The sequence below is a fragment of the Rhopalosiphum maidis genome, chromosome 3 (assembly GCF_003676215.2).
Source record: "Rhopalosiphum maidis isolate BTI-1 chromosome 3, ASM367621v3, whole genome shotgun sequence".
NCBI classification, from domain to species: domain Eukaryota; kingdom Metazoa; phylum Arthropoda; class Insecta; order Hemiptera; family Aphididae; genus Rhopalosiphum; species Rhopalosiphum maidis.
Genome location: NC_040879.1, coordinates 67,378,500 through 67,396,844, shown reverse-complemented (window position 1 = coordinate 67,396,844; position 18,345 = coordinate 67,378,500). Strand labels below are relative to the sequence as shown.

The 18,345-nt window shown below is 28.6% G+C and overlaps 1 protein-coding gene across 1 annotated transcript in view; it reads right to left on the bottom strand.

Annotated features, from left to right (window-relative positions):
* LOC113558085 overlaps nt 1–18,345 on the bottom strand; it is a 150,897-nt gene that overhangs the window by 122,872 nt on the left and 9,680 nt on the right. The window lies entirely within an intron of this gene.

The following is an 18,345-nucleotide window of genomic DNA, read 5'->3' as shown; positions in this document are numbered from 1 at the left end:
GCGTTTGTACTTAAAAAAAAATTATATTTTTACAAAAATGACATTAATTTATACGGTTCGCACGTATTAGGAAAATACGAATTTTTTCTTTTACTTTTAATACTCACTGCCAAGTTAAAAGTCTCAGTTTTTTAGTAATACAAGTTTTCCAAGCCAGTTTACAAAACATAAAATAATATTCCAAGAACGATTGTAAACATAAAGAATTATAATTATTTTTGAAATATATACAATAATTAGTTGTGCGTTAATAATAGATATAGTCGGTACGTGCAATTTACTGTACGGTCATATATAGCTTTCCACTTTAATCGTAAATACTGGTAGACTACTTTAACCTTATATTATAGTGTCTACTTTTGCACATTACCTATTTTTATAGTATCATTTGCTACTAGAACCATTGAAATTGGTGAAATACATTTTGTTAGTTGATGTCTTACTTACAATATCGTTTCTTGTCCAATTTCTCAGTAATAAAAAACAATATATTATTACAAATAGTTATAAGTTATAAGTAATAATAATAATAATAATGAAAATGGTGATTGGAAATTTATTGTTAAAAATATATTAAATCAGCTGTAATCATCGAAACTAGTTTAAGATTTAAAGCGACGACCCTAAATACAATCATGTTAGTAGTAGTGGTTATACTTATATTCGTTATTCTCGAAAATAGCTTTTCAAGTATACATTGAAAATACTTGAACAATGCAATTGCTACGCTGTTTTTAGTCGATGAAAAACGTATATATCCACTTTATTAATCTATAGAATTTTAGATAAACAATTTATTTTCCTCGGTATTTATATATAAAAGCATCTGTAACCAAATCGGGCTGATAAAACATGGATATAGGCAGTGCCGTCTTAAGGCATGGGCCCGTAGGGCCCGGGCCCGGGGCCCCGACATTTTAAGGGCCCCACATTCACATGTATTACATTTATATTTTATATCATAATTTTACATTTATTTAAAAAAAATATTTTTAATATAAAATATAAATCTTGAACGAAAAAATATTAAAATTAGTTTTGGATCAAAATAATACAATATTTGATAAATTTCTAAATTTTAAATTTAATTTCTGGTACACTCGTACATTATTTTGACGTGCGCTTTGTTATTGTAATTTCGGTTTTTTTTTTACATAGAAGTATTGCGACTGCTATTTATAAATAATATGAAATATCTTATCTTATCTTATAAACTTTGGCGACGACGCCGTCGTTAATCGTCATCGTCGACTGTGTACAACTGACAGTTCAACACACACACACTACTCACACCTTATAGATTCACACACATAATCGGTTAATTCGCATAAATATCTAAATTTTCGGCTCGTGTGAGTTTAATTTTTAACTCAAAAGGAAATCGTCTTACGTAAGTAAACATTACATTAAACTAAAACATTTATTATTATTTTTATTATCATAAATATAAATTGATACATTACACACTCAATTAGATGAAAAATAACAATTTAAGAAAGGTTCCTTTTATTAATATACCTAACAAGTTTTGTAATAGAAATGAATAATCTTAGTTACGCGTTTATTATAATATTTATAATCTAATCGATATGCTTAAGCGTTGACGAGAGATTCTTTAAAATTTTTATTTGATTTATTAATAATGTTGCGTATTTGTTACAAACTGTTTTCTTAGTATTATTATAAAATAGGTATTTAATTTATTATGATATGATATATAGTAATGTAGATGTAGTAGTTACTATTTAAAATTGATAAAATAGAATATTTGTAGTAGACGAGCGTATATTTTCCAGATGTTCTGGCTAACGTCAAAAATATAATCATTTCAAAATGTCAAAGCGTTCATATCCTAGTGGTGCTTCAAAGAGGCAGAAAGCAATCATAAAAGAAATCAACGAAAAAAAAATCATAAATTCCTTACTTATGCTTACAGATTTTTTTTCTACTATTCCTCCCAAAGAAGAAACTAATTTAGTTTTACCGATATCCCAAGAAACTATAAACATTAACCAACAATCACAAGCATCTCAAAATCATACTTAAAGCCCTAATAAATGTTTCATCGATTCTCCAGAAATAGTTGAAGACAATTTGATCCATTTCTTTTGGAACATTTAAATAAATATGGAAATCAAGGCAAAGGAAATCCTTCATATTTATCAGCTAATATTTGTAATGAATTTATTAACATAATGGGGAGACAAGTGCTAAATAAAATTATTTCGAAATTAAAAGTGGCTAAGTATTATTCAATTAGTGTTGATTCCACTCCTGATCTTTCTCATATTCATCAAATGACATTCGTTATTCGATATGTCAATGAAGGTACTCCAGTTGAACGTTTTTTGGAATTTATTCCTATTGATGAACATGAATTTGAGTATTATTTTATCTTTTCTTGAAAAAAATCAGATTAGTTTGAACAATTGTCGTGGCCAGTGGTATGACAATGCTGCAAATATGTCAGGACAATATGCTGGTCTACAAGCCAGAATAAAAGAAAAGTGTAATTTTGCAGTTTTTTTTCCGTGTGCAGCTCATTTTTTGAACTTTGTTGGGGTTCGTGCAGCGGAATGTGTTACGGAAGCAATAAGTTATTATCAGTTTGTACAAAAGTTGTATAATTTTTTTTCGAGTTCTACCTATCGTCGGAATATCATGAAGAAGTGCACATTATGTTTTAAAATCACTATCAGAAACTAGATAGTCTGCTTGAGCTGATGCTGTTACTGCCTTGTGTAATGGTTACAAGGAAATTTTAGATGCTCTAAAAATAATTAAAATAGTGGATAAGAGTTCGCCGGTTAGGTATAGGTATAGGTATAGGTCAATATAGCTATTGATATCTTGTGCATTTATATCAAACTTTTTTGTAAATTATTTATTTTAAATAGAAATGCGATAGATTCTGTTTTCGGATATCCATTTTGATTTAATCATTATTTGAACTGTCATATGATATTGTCATACATTTATTTCTAAAAACTAAAATTACACTTGAAACGCGATCGGAGATAATGTTTTGTGTTTGCTCAACTCATCCTCAAATTACCCGAATCTTTTCATGAAAACTTTTGTATACGTGAATAGTTTTAAATATTTCGAATCTTTCACATCGATATATACCCAAAACACCTTCATTTTGGCCTTATAAATTACTTAATAGGTCTCCGGGGGCCCCAAATATCCTTGCTCATATTTCATTTAGAGTACCTTCGCATAGCACGTACTATCTGCAAAGAAAATTATAATGTAGGTAATGTTTGAAAGGTTAAAGTCTATAAGATTAACACATTTTGAATTACAACAAAATAAGTAAAATCGTTTGAAAATACGTATATCGTTATTTTTCGATTAATATCCAATGTTGTACGATTTCATACACTAAAGAAAACAAATTTGATTATATATTTTTGAATATATTTTGAAATATCAAGTGGGGAAACATTATATTTTATTTGCTTTTAGACTAAGAAACAAAAATGTTATCAACATAAATCGGAAAAAAAATTTAACAAGTGGAAAATTTCAAATGTTTGTCAAAACCTTAAAAATATCCAAACTATTTTGATAACTATATGTCTTGAAAATGTTAATATAAATATTTGTTGAAAGTGTTTAGTGCCTACAGTTATTTCTTTCTGAAATTAAACATTCTTGATTTTAAATAAAAAACAAAATGGATTTTATCAAAAGCTGATAACTATTACATAAATATTCTCGTTTTTTTTTTTTTTTTTTATTAGTTTTAGCAATAGTTAAGATAACTGCTTGACATTTTTATCTTTAACGAAACAGCTATATATACAATTTTTTGCTCAGTAACGTATAAAAAAAAATAATAATAATCATAGTATAACTAATTTATTAATTTTATTGTTCCACTAAGAATATTTAGAATATTTAAAATAATAAAATATAGTATTTTTTGTTCTGTTTCAGTGTTATAACATAATGTAGGTATTATAATTATTCAGTTATTAACACTTTTCAATATTATATTTACTATGCATAAACATAACTATTGTCATATTTATATACTATGTATTTATTGATACTATATGGGTACACGTCTGGGGTATATCAAAGGTAGGAAAAAATAAATCAGAAACTGAAAAGTCTTCGATTTGAGTGCCAGTCAGAAGTGTAATGTTGTTTTATTTTATTAGATTATACTGTTTAGTTAGAAAATCATGTGTAAAACATTTTAAGTTTTTATTTCTCGTTTTAATGAAACTACATATATATATATAAATATATATGTGTTATTATTTTTAAAATGTTGTTTTCGGAGTACTTTTACGGCCCAAAAAGTGATAACTAAGGAAAAGTACATAGTTACTTTCATTAATAGTTTTCATTAATCCTGCGTGGCTATGTCCATACTTAAAAAGTTTTTTTTTACATTCGGAGTTTGGTGATTCTCGGAACAAAACAACTGAACTTTAGTTTAAACGCAACCGAAGATGTATGGTAAAAACCTTTAAATAATAATTACTCATAATTCGTTCAAAATCATTACAAATTTACTGCAGACAGACGAAATAAATCCATAGTAATTTTAATATCAAATATTTGAATGTTTATTTGATAATCTAAACGTAATAGTGAATATAGTATTTCAAACAAAATTGTATCGGGTACGTGATGATGAGTTTAATAACCGCATTAATTATATTGTTCGTTTATGTAACGCAGCTTTCAAAAGCTTACACAAAAACACAACTATATAACATCCTAAATAAATGATAAATTTGGCTACTCTATTTATTACCTCATAAATTGCGAAAATTAAAACTATTCCCGATATAGATGATATTATAGTGTTTAATGGTGAATACGTATAACGTCGAACAAAAATGGTTTCCCGATAATGTCTTCAAATTAAATATTAAACTAAATAGAAATAACTGGTAAATCGAAAAGCGGTTTGATATAAAAATAGAGGATAAGATTATATCTTAAAGGACTTAAAGTAGTAGATAATTAACGTGTTGAAAAACGGTATGGTATAAATAAGGGTGGGACAGCTAGTAATAAATAAATTGATAAATAAAATACATTTTAGAGGGGACTATATACTTATTGTATTGCATGTGTACTTACTACTTATAACACGTGTAAACTTTCATAGTTTATCAAATGTAGTAAAAATGTACAATATCGAACAAGGATATGCGTTTCCAGAGTGGTTTATAATAAACAAATCAAACTATCTTATATTTTTATATTCTATTAATCATGTTAGCACGATTGAATTATTATGCATATCAAAATGGATCATTGATCAATAAAAAATATTGTAAAACTACAAACGATTTGACCTAGATATTTTGAGAATATTTTTTTTTCTAAAAGTATTTCTACGAGAACATATTTTTAGAAATTACGCAAAAGCGAAAATGTAAAGCCTCGAAGGTTAGTCACAGTGACGTTTTTGTATACACAATATAAATTATTCGTTTTTTGAAAAATTGATTATTCCTACGCGATTCACCGTGTTTGAAAAACGTTTTAACGAAGAAAAAATAATTACAAATGTGTACTCTAAGGATTCGGAATAGATTTATTTTTGGACGTCATCCATGAAAAGTTTTTCTTAAGAATGACAGTCAAGAAAAATTCGCGAAATACTAAAGTAAACATACATTAAGAAACCGTATTTTGATTAAGGTTTGCGCAACTCCATCAGAACGTCAAAGGAGTACCTCTCAACGTGTTGACCTATCTTTAATGTCATATATTATTATATTATTCTTTCACACTAATATTTCTTCGAATTGAAAACAATTTTCCATTTCGCACAGTTCTAGACACCAATTTTATAAAGAATGAAAAACTATTAATATCGAGTATAACATTTCCATGTCAACTCGAATTTTCTAATTGTGGTTTTTTTTTTCAATAGAATTGATATATAAATAATATTTTACTCTGAAATTTATAGACGAATAATAATTTGTTTAGTTTTTTTACACCGTGAATCATTATTAACATCGAGTAAAGTTTGATTGAATCAATATTGTAGGTATAGAAAAATTATGTTTTGAACAAAATAATAACGTGTTGTGTTTAAAATTTATACATAAAATTAACTTCGGAGAAAATCAATCAAGTATTCTCAAGTCAATAGGTACTAAATCATTTTAAAAAAATATATAAAACGAAAATTAGATATCGATATCTTAAACTAATTATACAAAAATACAAATGGAATAAAATTAGTTCAATAATATTAAAGATTTAAAATACAACGGATATTAATAAAGATACTTTATAAAATAATATCGAATTATAGTATGGAAAACGGGTATCTATGAAGTAATAATTAAAAAATATATATAAAATGTCGCAATATTTATTGCGTATATCTTGGTATAATATCTGAGGAGCATTTTTTAATATTATTATACGAATCGGTATCCAAACAGTAATACCGCGTACAGTTATTAGGTATTGATCAATATTTTATCGTTGAATAATGTCAAAGAAAACTAACTTTATTAAAATATTTAATAACATTATACAAATATTTATACTATTTTGTGCAACATTCTCGGTACCTAAGGAATAATCCTGTAAAAGAATACAAATAATGAGTAGAAAAAAAATATATTATTTGTACCAATATTATGTAGTATTTTTTATTATTATTATCAATTTAATTATGTTTGGAAATGGCTTAATAATTTAATGTTAATACAATAGTGACAGAATTATAAAATACTATACTCATTGCCGGCAACCATTCAGTAAAATAGACGAAATACGTTTCTTTGTAAATTGGTGTTTAAATTATTATTACTATATGATCTATATATAAATAGATTTTTATAATAATAAAAACACTGTAATGGAATAATTATTTTTTAACGTGTTTTAAAATAAATATTAAAAACATTATTTTCATATTTTTTCAATTTAATTTAATCACCTCATACAATTATATTATAAAGTAAATTATACGGAGTGTTTAAAATGAGATATTAACTAAGTATTAAAATCTAAAAAAAATAATAATAATGATATTCTGGAGAAATACATGAATTTGAATTTTATAAGGGCGTTGGGGCACGGATTAAACTTAACCAATCGACATGAAATCGTGTACAATTTATTTTTATGCTTATTGTAACTAATTTAGGGTGATTGACCGAAAAAATTTTAACGTTGAAAATTAAGGTCCACCCTAATATATGAAAAATGAAGTTATTAATCATAATACATGTTAATAATAGTACAAAAAATATTTCGAATTATAAATAGAAAATGTTTAAATGTAAATTCGTAAGATAACGAATGCATATAAATTTGGATTTTCCATTGCACATATGATTCCATTACCAATTAACTAATAATGAATGTAATAAATACTCACGTTATGTTAATTACAGCTTTGGTATCATTGTATCAAGCATGTGGCCCGCGATACCACTGTGGCACTATCGTATTAAATAATTCGCAGTTGTTTTCGAAACAGAAAAAATATTAAAAATCAGGAAATCGATGAAATTAAAATGTTAAGACGTCAATATTTTCAGAAAAAAAAACTCTAGCAGAAATGGCTGTCTTAAATATTTTTTTAAAATAATTAAATCAAAAAATACATTTTTTAATTTTTTTTACCAAAACATAAAAATAAATTAAAACATGAAATATTTGTAGTTCTTGTCCCTGTGAATCTTATTAAAAAACCAGAATTATGATATCTTTATTATTTCAGGAGATATCGCAATGGGTAAATCTTCGCGGGACACCCTATATAGTTGTGATTGTCGAGCTGTATTAATTTAGATATTGGAAGGTATTAAGTATATATATATAAAATAAAACATATAAAACAATAATAATAATTTCCTTTAAAATGCAACACATTTACTAGTTACACATAGTATGTTCGTTGTCATGATTTATTGTATGAGTTTTCTACGAGTAATTAAGTTTTTCATTTTTATAAGTAAGTATGATAGATTTTAATTGAATTATTTACACCTCTCAAATCATAAATCTACGACCAGAAACGTTCTCCGGAACGCGATTACCCTGCACTGCTGTTGTACTCTTTTAAAATATTTATAATTACAATACATCACTGTCGTCTACCGAGCTGAGCGACGCGAGACGAGTGTTTGACACTCACGGACCAGCTTTTTTTTTTTCGCTTTGTTACTCGAAGGTGCGCGTTTACTACGACACGGACGAAACACGTAAATGTACGGAAAAAATATACTGAAGAGAACAGTCGTCTGACAAATAAGAGCACTTCATAAAAAACAAAACTAGAAACGCAAAAGCAACATCATTACATATAATAATACACGCATTACGGGTATATACCATAACGTTATCTCTGTCATTATTATTTATAAACTGGTCGCGCAGGCAGTTATACATTGTATGTATAGAATACAGTTGTTATATGCACACGCGTCGTTTATTATGCCGATTAATAGAACAATATATTGGTTATGATATTAAACACAATAATATTGTATCGATGAGATTTATTTTTAAACGTTAAAACGCGATTTTATTGGTGTGGAATACGGGTAATATTATTACAAAAAAAAAACTAAAAAAAAAAAAACTGAAAAAAAGACTTTTTAATTAAATTTGGAAATATTTCCTTTTCTATTTCGTTTTAATTTATTTTTAAAATGTCGTCCAGTCTATGTAACACAAGCGCACACACATGCACTTACGTTCATCGTTGGCGAGTTTATATTTTACACACACAAGCGCTGGCCGATACATATCTAAAACGCGATTACTGTTTTTTTGTCCTCTGTGACATCGAATTACGGCCTGATTAGTAAAGCTGTGTCCACGTCGAGTATTTTTTATGGCTGTAGTGATTTTTGTGTGGGCCGTGTTATAAAATGCTGACTATTAGTTAATAAATTTATATTAAACACATATTTCAATTGACACGTATTATAGCTGATTTATCCGTGTATAATGTATATACAGGTATTACATTCGTATGTATCTGTATACATTATCATTTCCATTCTATTTATTAATTTTAGAGAAACACAGCGGATGTTGAAACGTTACCGGTTTTTGTATAAATTACGCGTAAGAAAAGTTTATGGGAAGTAGAGAGACATTTTAGATTATTCCGAATGGTTACAAAAAAAAAAAAAAACAAAAACAAATAAAAACCACCTCATATTATATTTTTATCTTTCTACGTCGAACAATCACGGTGATATTATGCTAAAGACAAATGGATATTGTATTATCATAAATAATACGAGTTTAGCGTTGTATACATTTGTAATGAACCTGCGAGTCTTTCGTTCAGACATTTTCGTTGCACAACAGTAGTCCGAACCAAGCCAACCCTCCATAGGCATAATATTTCACGAATTGCCCAAGTTTCTCCCACACAAGAAACTTCTGCCATTTATCATTTGGTTGCGTCAATTATGTGCGGGTGACCACCAACACGGCCGTATCGCTAAAAAAAAAAAAAAAACAGAGAAAATAACTGCGACGAAAAAAAAAAATATGTAAAAATCGAAGAAAAACTACGCTCTACTAGCATCACAGAAACTCACTTGTCGAACTCGTAAACAATTAAATTTTTCGGTTACAAAGTATGTACCTCGCGCTGATCGTATTACTAATTCACGGGCCGTGGGCGGAGTTGCTATTCTTGTTCGCAACGAAATCAGACGACAACAAATGTCCAAACTTGTCCCGCCGAGCGTAGGACCCGCGTAGCAGTGCTAATTAAATAAAATAATATACACGATAGGTACACTTTTGTCAGCGCTTGTCCGACCTCCCGGTCGCCGAACGCACACGACAGATCACGAAAGAATAACGATCGCATATAACTCAATACTGTTGTATTGGCGGCAGGTGATTTGAACGCTAAACGGGGCCGTCGGGCCATGGTATTATAAGCCCGAACGGCATTAAATTACAATCATTTATAGCCGACACGCCACATGCATGCGTCTAATGAACCTACTTATTTCCCTTCGGACGATAATATTACTATTGCAGTAGTAATTAAATCAGTTCCGTTCACATCCGTTCAAAAACCCCCCTCGTACGACTCGACTCGGGCCGTAAACCGATAAAAATAACAATCAGCTCATCTCCTCGATTCTATGCCAGAAAAACGATCATTCACTATTTATTTTAACGGCGAATCACACTGGAATACATTTTCCGACTTTTTCCGATCAAATTTAAAAGTATCGACGTGTATATTGTTATCTACGACCCTATCACCAGAACGAGCAACCGAACTTTTTATGGACGTCATAACGGAATCCGCGAAGATCTGTTATTAAATCCCGTATCGCAAAATCTACACTGACACCTGTGATCTTACACCACACTTCGCGTCTTCGCTTATTCGACTTAAACGTATCGCAAGGCAAAACCGTAGGAACCCGATGAACGACTGAACAGATAAAAAAACACTAAATTTACTCATCCAACGAGTCCGATTATCTCTACACGTACAATAGTTATTAGCTATCAAACACGCACGGGGGAGAATCTAACCTGCTATGGAAAACAGTGGCGGTTATAAGGGGGTGATAGGTGAATCGCCTCTCTTGGGATTTGGTTTTTTTAAATTTAGTATACCGCTGACCCAACAAAACCTACCTATCTACCTTTTATTAATATATAAACATTATTATACATTTATATTACTATACCTATAATCCGTATGTATGTTTCATATTATATGCATATTGTGTATACTATATATATAATAATGCTATGGGATGGGGAAGGGTTGGTTTTATTTTCGCCCCCCCCCACCCTTGAACAGCATGTTTAACCGCCACTGATGGAAAACAGTAGAGAGATTACTGAACTAAAAAATCAACATCATTCCTTCTCTCTCCGTAATGACGCAACACTTGTCCTAAAACTTCCATAGCTCACTGCTCAACTCGTCTGGCTTACTCTATTACAACCTCCATCTACATCTACCTTAAAGCGTGGCCTCGCGGACGACTTTCGTACTTAAATACACACAATGTGACGTTTATTTGCTAAGAATTGTAGATGTCTATTTAAATGTTTTTAAATGGTTTATTATTATTATTTAATTATTACGTTGTAATAAATGTAGGGCGCGAATTTGCATGTAAACATATAATTTTGTTGAATGCACATTTATTAATTCTGATTAAAAATAAGCACGTTTCATAACCACCTGAATAAAACGAAGCATTTTTTTATTTTACATATTTTCACATATATTTAAATATTTTATCAATAAACCCATTGCATATTTTCATATTATTCACTTTTTATTTGTATAAAAAGTATTAAATTGAAACTTAAAAATTTTGTTCTATGGACTTAATATCGCATTAATATACGGCGTTGTAATAAATAAGAGATAACTGATAACTCGCTAAAAACGTTGGTTTGCAAAAAAATTAAAACTATTTACAGAGATATACTTTTTAATAAAAATGAAAACACATCAATTGATGTTGAATTAACATCATCGGTTATTATATCAATTATGCCCCAATGCCCCATTGTCTTCGGTCGACTTTGGACGTTGATCCGCTGCCAGTCAATTTTGAGACCTGTCCTAACCGCCATACATTTTAAATTTTGAATCTCCGAACTTTCGTTGTATCCGATTGTTTCCAAGAAGATAACAATGAAGATGATTAGATGAATAATGAATTAACATTTCAAAAAATGTATATAATAAACCTATAATAATATGGCTGCTATAATATATCAATACAACAGGTACTTTTTGTACATGATCATTGATATTAAAAAATTAATGTAAAATATCGATTTTTTTTTTTAAGTATATTTTATGTTTTTTAATACATATTTTGGCAAAAATAATAACATAAATATTTCCATGTTTTGACTTTTTAATCACATAAAATTCCGCGTCCTACAGTTATAACTTATTATTACCTTACTAAAATTGCTGTATCTTTCATTAATGTCTGCTTGAAGATAGCTATATATATCCATTATTATCTCACTTTTATTATTACCGTGTTAATTGTTAAAAATGCACAATAATTTAAAAATCCGTAGTTGTAAACGACCGCAGCTAGGAACAACTCATTTTTAATATCAATAAAAAAAAAAAAGTTAACCTAATCTCAAATCGAACTAAAAACGTGTACGTTTTTAAACACATTTTTAGAAACTTTTTTTTAAAATAACTATAAGTATTATTTAATAATAATATTTTTTCATTTCAATATTACATCCTATGTGTAACCGATTTCTATAACCAGTGTTCTGCAGTTATTATATAAATAAAAAGATAATGTAAATACGTGAGTTAATTTTTACGAATAATAAGGTACCTAAAACCTAACATTATTGGATCGACTCCCTAACAAAATCTAACCTTCAACACTGAAACAATATAATAATACCAGTACTTTTAAGTGTTTTACCTAGAAAACCTAATCTAGCTAAGTTTTCATTATTGTTAACGTCTCGTCCACGAATTATGTTTCCGAAAAAAAAAAAACAAAATGTTCATGTCACACGGCGAAAACGGACAAATACTTATCATAATACCTACCTAAAAGTTAATAAACATGGATTACGCCAACCTTGCGTTCTATCTGTTTACTGAAACTGTTACATTCTTTCTTATATAGACACTCTACTAAAATAAACTCAGACGTTGAAACCCATCAATGTACTCCAAATGCAAATTAAACGACTGCAGTACCTACCGTATAATACAGATGTTCGAACAGATAAGAACAATAATAATACAAACATACCTATCTAATTACATAACAATCTAACAATCAGTCGTAATATTAAATGCCCCATTATGGGTAGGGAGGGGGGGGGCTCAAAATACTAACATCACATAATTTGTCACCCACCTCATCGTCACACAATTTCTAGACTTCAGTTTAATAACATCGGTTCTTAATACTTGTGCCCTAAATTTATAAGACCCGGTAAATAATTGTGTCTGAACAGTTCGTACGTAATTTGTCGACAGGTTATTTGCATTTCAAATGATATTTTGATTAAAAAACAGACAGGTATACATTATTGTCGTATTTGATAATTTGAAAAAATGTTGTATATTCATAAAAAAAAAAAAAAAGTGTAGATTTATTCTACATAAAATCAGTAAAATATTATATGCTAGTGATTTATAAAAATATTTAAATATTATTTGGTAATTGGTCAGTGTATATTAAATTATAATATTTTGATCGAATATTGCAACATATTTTTAAAATACCAAAAATGCTTATCATAATATAATTTTTTAATGTATATAAATAGCTGTTAAAATAATAAATTACTGGTTTAATTGTGGTAGATAATACTCGGTGCATTAAGGAAAAATGTCCTAATTTAATCTGATAAATATATATTTTTCTAATGATAATAAATTAGAGGATATATACTGTGACGTTATTAGTTTTTTTGGATTATTGGTAATAAAAAAATGGCTTAAAACGGTGACTGTTTCAGATTTGAATCAACAGTTTTATGAATGCCATTCACGCCAGTATACACATGTTAAAAATTAATTAATTGACACTTAAAATAATTTCAATTATATAACCAAATTAATTTTAAAAAAGTAATGTCAGACACACAATTTGTGGAAATACCAAAGATAAGCTAAATTTACTTTTAAGTTATTATATGGTTGGCTTACGTATTTCGATTAAACAAAATTAATTTCTCCCTTTGCAAATTGGCGTGGTTTTTAATTGCTAGGTACATGAAGTCAATTAAATTCCCTTTGAAAAATTGACAATTTATATTCAAACACACGTACATTTAAATTAATTTATAATTTTTAAATTATGAAAAAAGAATTACATATATATATGTACTTTTACACTAATGATATTGTAGATATGAATTGGATGTAAAACGCAGGTATGTGTATCTAATAATTTAATGTATTTTTTTTTCGAGTTTATCATACTTCAAAGATATGACATTTCGGTACTTGTAAAAATTAAATGCCACTATATTTATTTAATGTTTTGAATGTATGAAAACATACTTCGCATCATAATTGTTGTTAATAATATGAATTTGTTAAATATAAATACAGAAATATTTTTACTTTTTCTGAAATCACTGAAACTATTTAAAAAACATTTATGTATAATAAGATAGTATTTTTCAAATATTTTTATGTTAAAATTATAAGCTAGGTATAGTATTAATACATATTTTCGATTTTAGAAATAGATAATACGAAGATAAACGATTGCGTACGATTTCTCTACCTGGCCGTTATCAACATTACGATTGCCTACGAAAATGAAATAAATATGTAAATGGAAATCTTTGTCATCTGAAACTACTTATCCGATTATCTTGATTTTTTCTTTTCAATGGATGAATACATCACGGAGTAAGTTTTAAGTCGATTTCTGATTTTATAAGTTAATGGGAAATCGAGTTATAATTTTTTTTTTCATCTATGTTATCATTATACCAATTATTAGTTATTATTAGAAATTAATATTTTAGTGAATATTTGATGTAGTATAACAGTACAAACTTTTTCGTTGTTTTTAGTTCATATTAATCACTATTAAAACTATACGAGTCATTTGTTTTTGGTCCAGAATAACAAGAATATCTGCAAATTTGGGTCGTGTTAAAAAAAAAAGAAAAATATTTTTATTTTTTTTTAATTGTTGCTGTTAAACGGTCAAAAATACATCAAATCAGTAAACCAAAAATATTATTTATCCTCGTGCGTTATGCTAAATTTAAGCATTAGGTAATCAAATTTAACACAAAGTGCACGGGCAGCATAGCTAGCAAGTTATAAATTAAAACCTTGGCATCGATCAATCAACTCATTTAATAAGTTCAATTAGTTCAGTCCCTGATAAAAAATTAAATACATTACCGTCTATTTTAAATTGGTCGTATAGTTTTATTATATGGTTGATTTTTTGGTTAATTGGAATGACTTGGGATGCAACGAAATCAGTTAAAATGCTGACTAGTGGCCTGTGAATAATAGTCACAGTAACGTAAATGAAACTATAAAATTTAAGCAATAATTTTCTAAAATAAGTCTTATTACACATTTTTACGGTTCTGAACAACGGCAACGTTGCACTAAGTTTGGGTAGGTAGAACGTACGCAATCGTAATTATGAAAAAGGTCCAAACGCAATCGTATCATACGCAATCTTAACGCGCCCGGATAACAGTTCTATTTTTTTCATTGATGTAAAAGGTTTTGTATCTGCAAAATTTCGCTTAACAATTAAAGTAATATACCTTTGTGTTATGTAATTATGTGTATGTCGTTATTAACTATTGGATTTCTTTAATTCATTTTTTTTTCAATCTGAATATAAAACTTATATTTATATTTTATATTTAAAAAAAAACAATTTTTAAAATATACAATGTATATATTTTTTAATATTTAATAAATATTGAATGCTATCGATAAATTCCAGAGAATTAAAATTCCTTGCTAGTTGTAAGCTTATGGCAATTATTTAATAATTCATAATACATTAATACATTCAATTTTAATAATAAATTAGTTTTATTCAGAAACGGGATCTATGAATAATTAAAATATTTTGCTAAAATATGTTAAAAACCCCGATAAGAAAATAATAATATAAAATAATATGTTATATAAATAACAGCTTGTATTTCAAATCAATACAGATAAGTTGGCTAATGGTTGTATGTACTATATACCTACACAACTTTTCGAACATGTTTACTTTTTCAAAGCACACAAGATCGTTGTAAAACCAATAAATGTTTGTTATACTTGAGAAAATAAAAAAAAACACAACTAAAGCGGCCATAATTTATTAAACACAAAATAATTTTTGATATTATGATATAACAATATATAATATAATAAATGTATCTTAAAACGTTTCAGATTTATGTTTAATATATTTTATTACGCGCACTTTGCAATTACCATATTATTATTAATAAGTTGAATGAAAGATAAGTTTAAAACCGTTTAATTATGTAAATATTTGGGTCAGGCGTGTATCGACAAAGCAACATAGGAATACATACGTAGGTGGTACGTACATAGATAGGTAAAATACAGAGAACATGGTTTAGGACTTTGGGCGATATCCGATACAAGCAGGGTTGGTAATCCCAAAAATTTGTGGGAGTACAAATACAAATGTGTTTTTATGACGTATTGTATTTTAATAGATTGTATTTACTCCCTCAGCACAAGCTTTACGTATGGGGTGTGCTGCAATTTAGTTTATACTTAATTTTATTTAAACAATTTATCACTTTGTTTATTTTGCAATATATATGTATTTATTTATTATTAATTAACGCCCGTTTGGGCAATTTTACAACTGTAGATTTACAAAAGCAACATACTCAATATTAATATTACTAATAATAGAACTTTGATATGTTGCCAAAATAAATAACAGACATCAACCAAGTACACGTGAATCGTTTCAATATTATATAATGTATGTATCAATAGTCTTCAACTGGATGTTTTAAAATAGCATCTCAACTACCTACATAACAAATCAAAGTAGATATTTAAAATAATTAAATACTTATGTACATATAAATTATAACACGTGTGCGCGTAGGAAGTGCAAGGTATTATTTTTATTATTTATATTTCATAATTTAAGTTATTTTATCATAAATAATCGTGTACATTATAATATCTCAACGAAAATGTTTCGTCTGAAAAGATCTGAATCGATCAAAAAAAAAAAAAAAAAAATTAAAAATAAACACAATTTAATTAGTTTTTCACTTATAATATAACAGAGTACTGTTTTAGATAAAAATAAATTAATAAATAAATAATAGCTATCTAATTGAAACACGCTGCTATCAATTATCAAAGTAATTAATAAATATTAATTAATTATAGTGATTTTTTTCGTTTTTTTACATTTTTTTTTTTTTTTAAATATTTCGTAGTCCATTTGCCGAATTAAGTTCACGGGAAACGGGGCCGTCCCCGGTACGAGTAAAACGATAACATTGCAAACGAGACCGTAATAAACCGTTGAAGCTAACGCAAAGGATTCGCACGATAGGTACCCACACGTTTCAAGGAATATTCAGAAATCAAATGGGTGAATAACACAATAATGTGATAATAATATATTATGCATAATCATGCGGCTTGATCCTGCCGCGAACGAACACGCTGTGTATGTACATATTACAATGATATAATATTATAATATGCCACCGATACAGATCATCGACGCCAATACCGCTCATTCCTCTGCCACCACGGCAAATCGAATATTGACGAGTCACACCCGATTATTGCGAGTGAGTATATTATGGTACAATAACGCGGCGCATAATGTTAACCGTCTGCAGTCCTCGCGGGCGGCGGCGGCGCTCAAAACTTATCGCGCGCAGTTCCTTAATGCACTCATCTCTGCTCTCTATTGCACGTCGTTCATTATATCCACCGGCCGCGTTCTCTACCGTTTCGTTCTACTTATTTAATAACGAGTATGTACGCACTCAGATTCTGGTTTTTAGAACTTTTTAAATAATTATATTATATTACAAGCAATAGGGCTGTGGATTTGAATGGCTTAAAGATCCCGAAAATGCCTTCAAAAAATGTCTTTAAAATAGCTTAAATATTAGAAAAAAAAATATGATATTACATTTTAAATAATACTTTATTGCATAAACGTTTTATTTTATTGAATATATTGAAAAAAGTTTTTAACTTTTATTCTTTGTTGTTACATTGAATCACGAGAGCGTGCTTCAGATTTTCGAATAGAAACGCCCTCCCGTTATCCGCCGACAAGTTTTTGTAGATAGAAAATTTTGAATTTGAACATTATATCCTAAGACCCCAGAAATGACCTGAAAACCCTTGTAATACTTTTAAAAAATAGTAAAAAAAATTACTTTAAAATCAAAAACTGTCAAAAGATGCGATGTTGTTCTTTGTAGCAAAACGTAAATCGCACGGAATGCTTCGGAAAACAATGCAAAGTGCATCGAAATCCTATCCATAATTATTATGTACTTACGTCCCAATAAATACGGTTTTATTCTCGAATTTTATCGACTGCACGACGTATAATGAACGACATAAAACCGCAGTGATGGCAATCGCGTTTAGTGGAAATCGCCCCGGCCGCATATATAAATGCGTAGATATACGTGGCTGCTGTCACTGACGTGACAACGAGAGCGTGTTATGTCGGCGCGCTGAGTTATGTTAATGAGGGACTTTAACGAGGATTCGCCGTGACAAAATTATAATTCGTTTAAACGGTAACAAACAAACAACTTCGAAACAATTGGTGGATATAGACGCGGCGGCGGCGGCGGCGG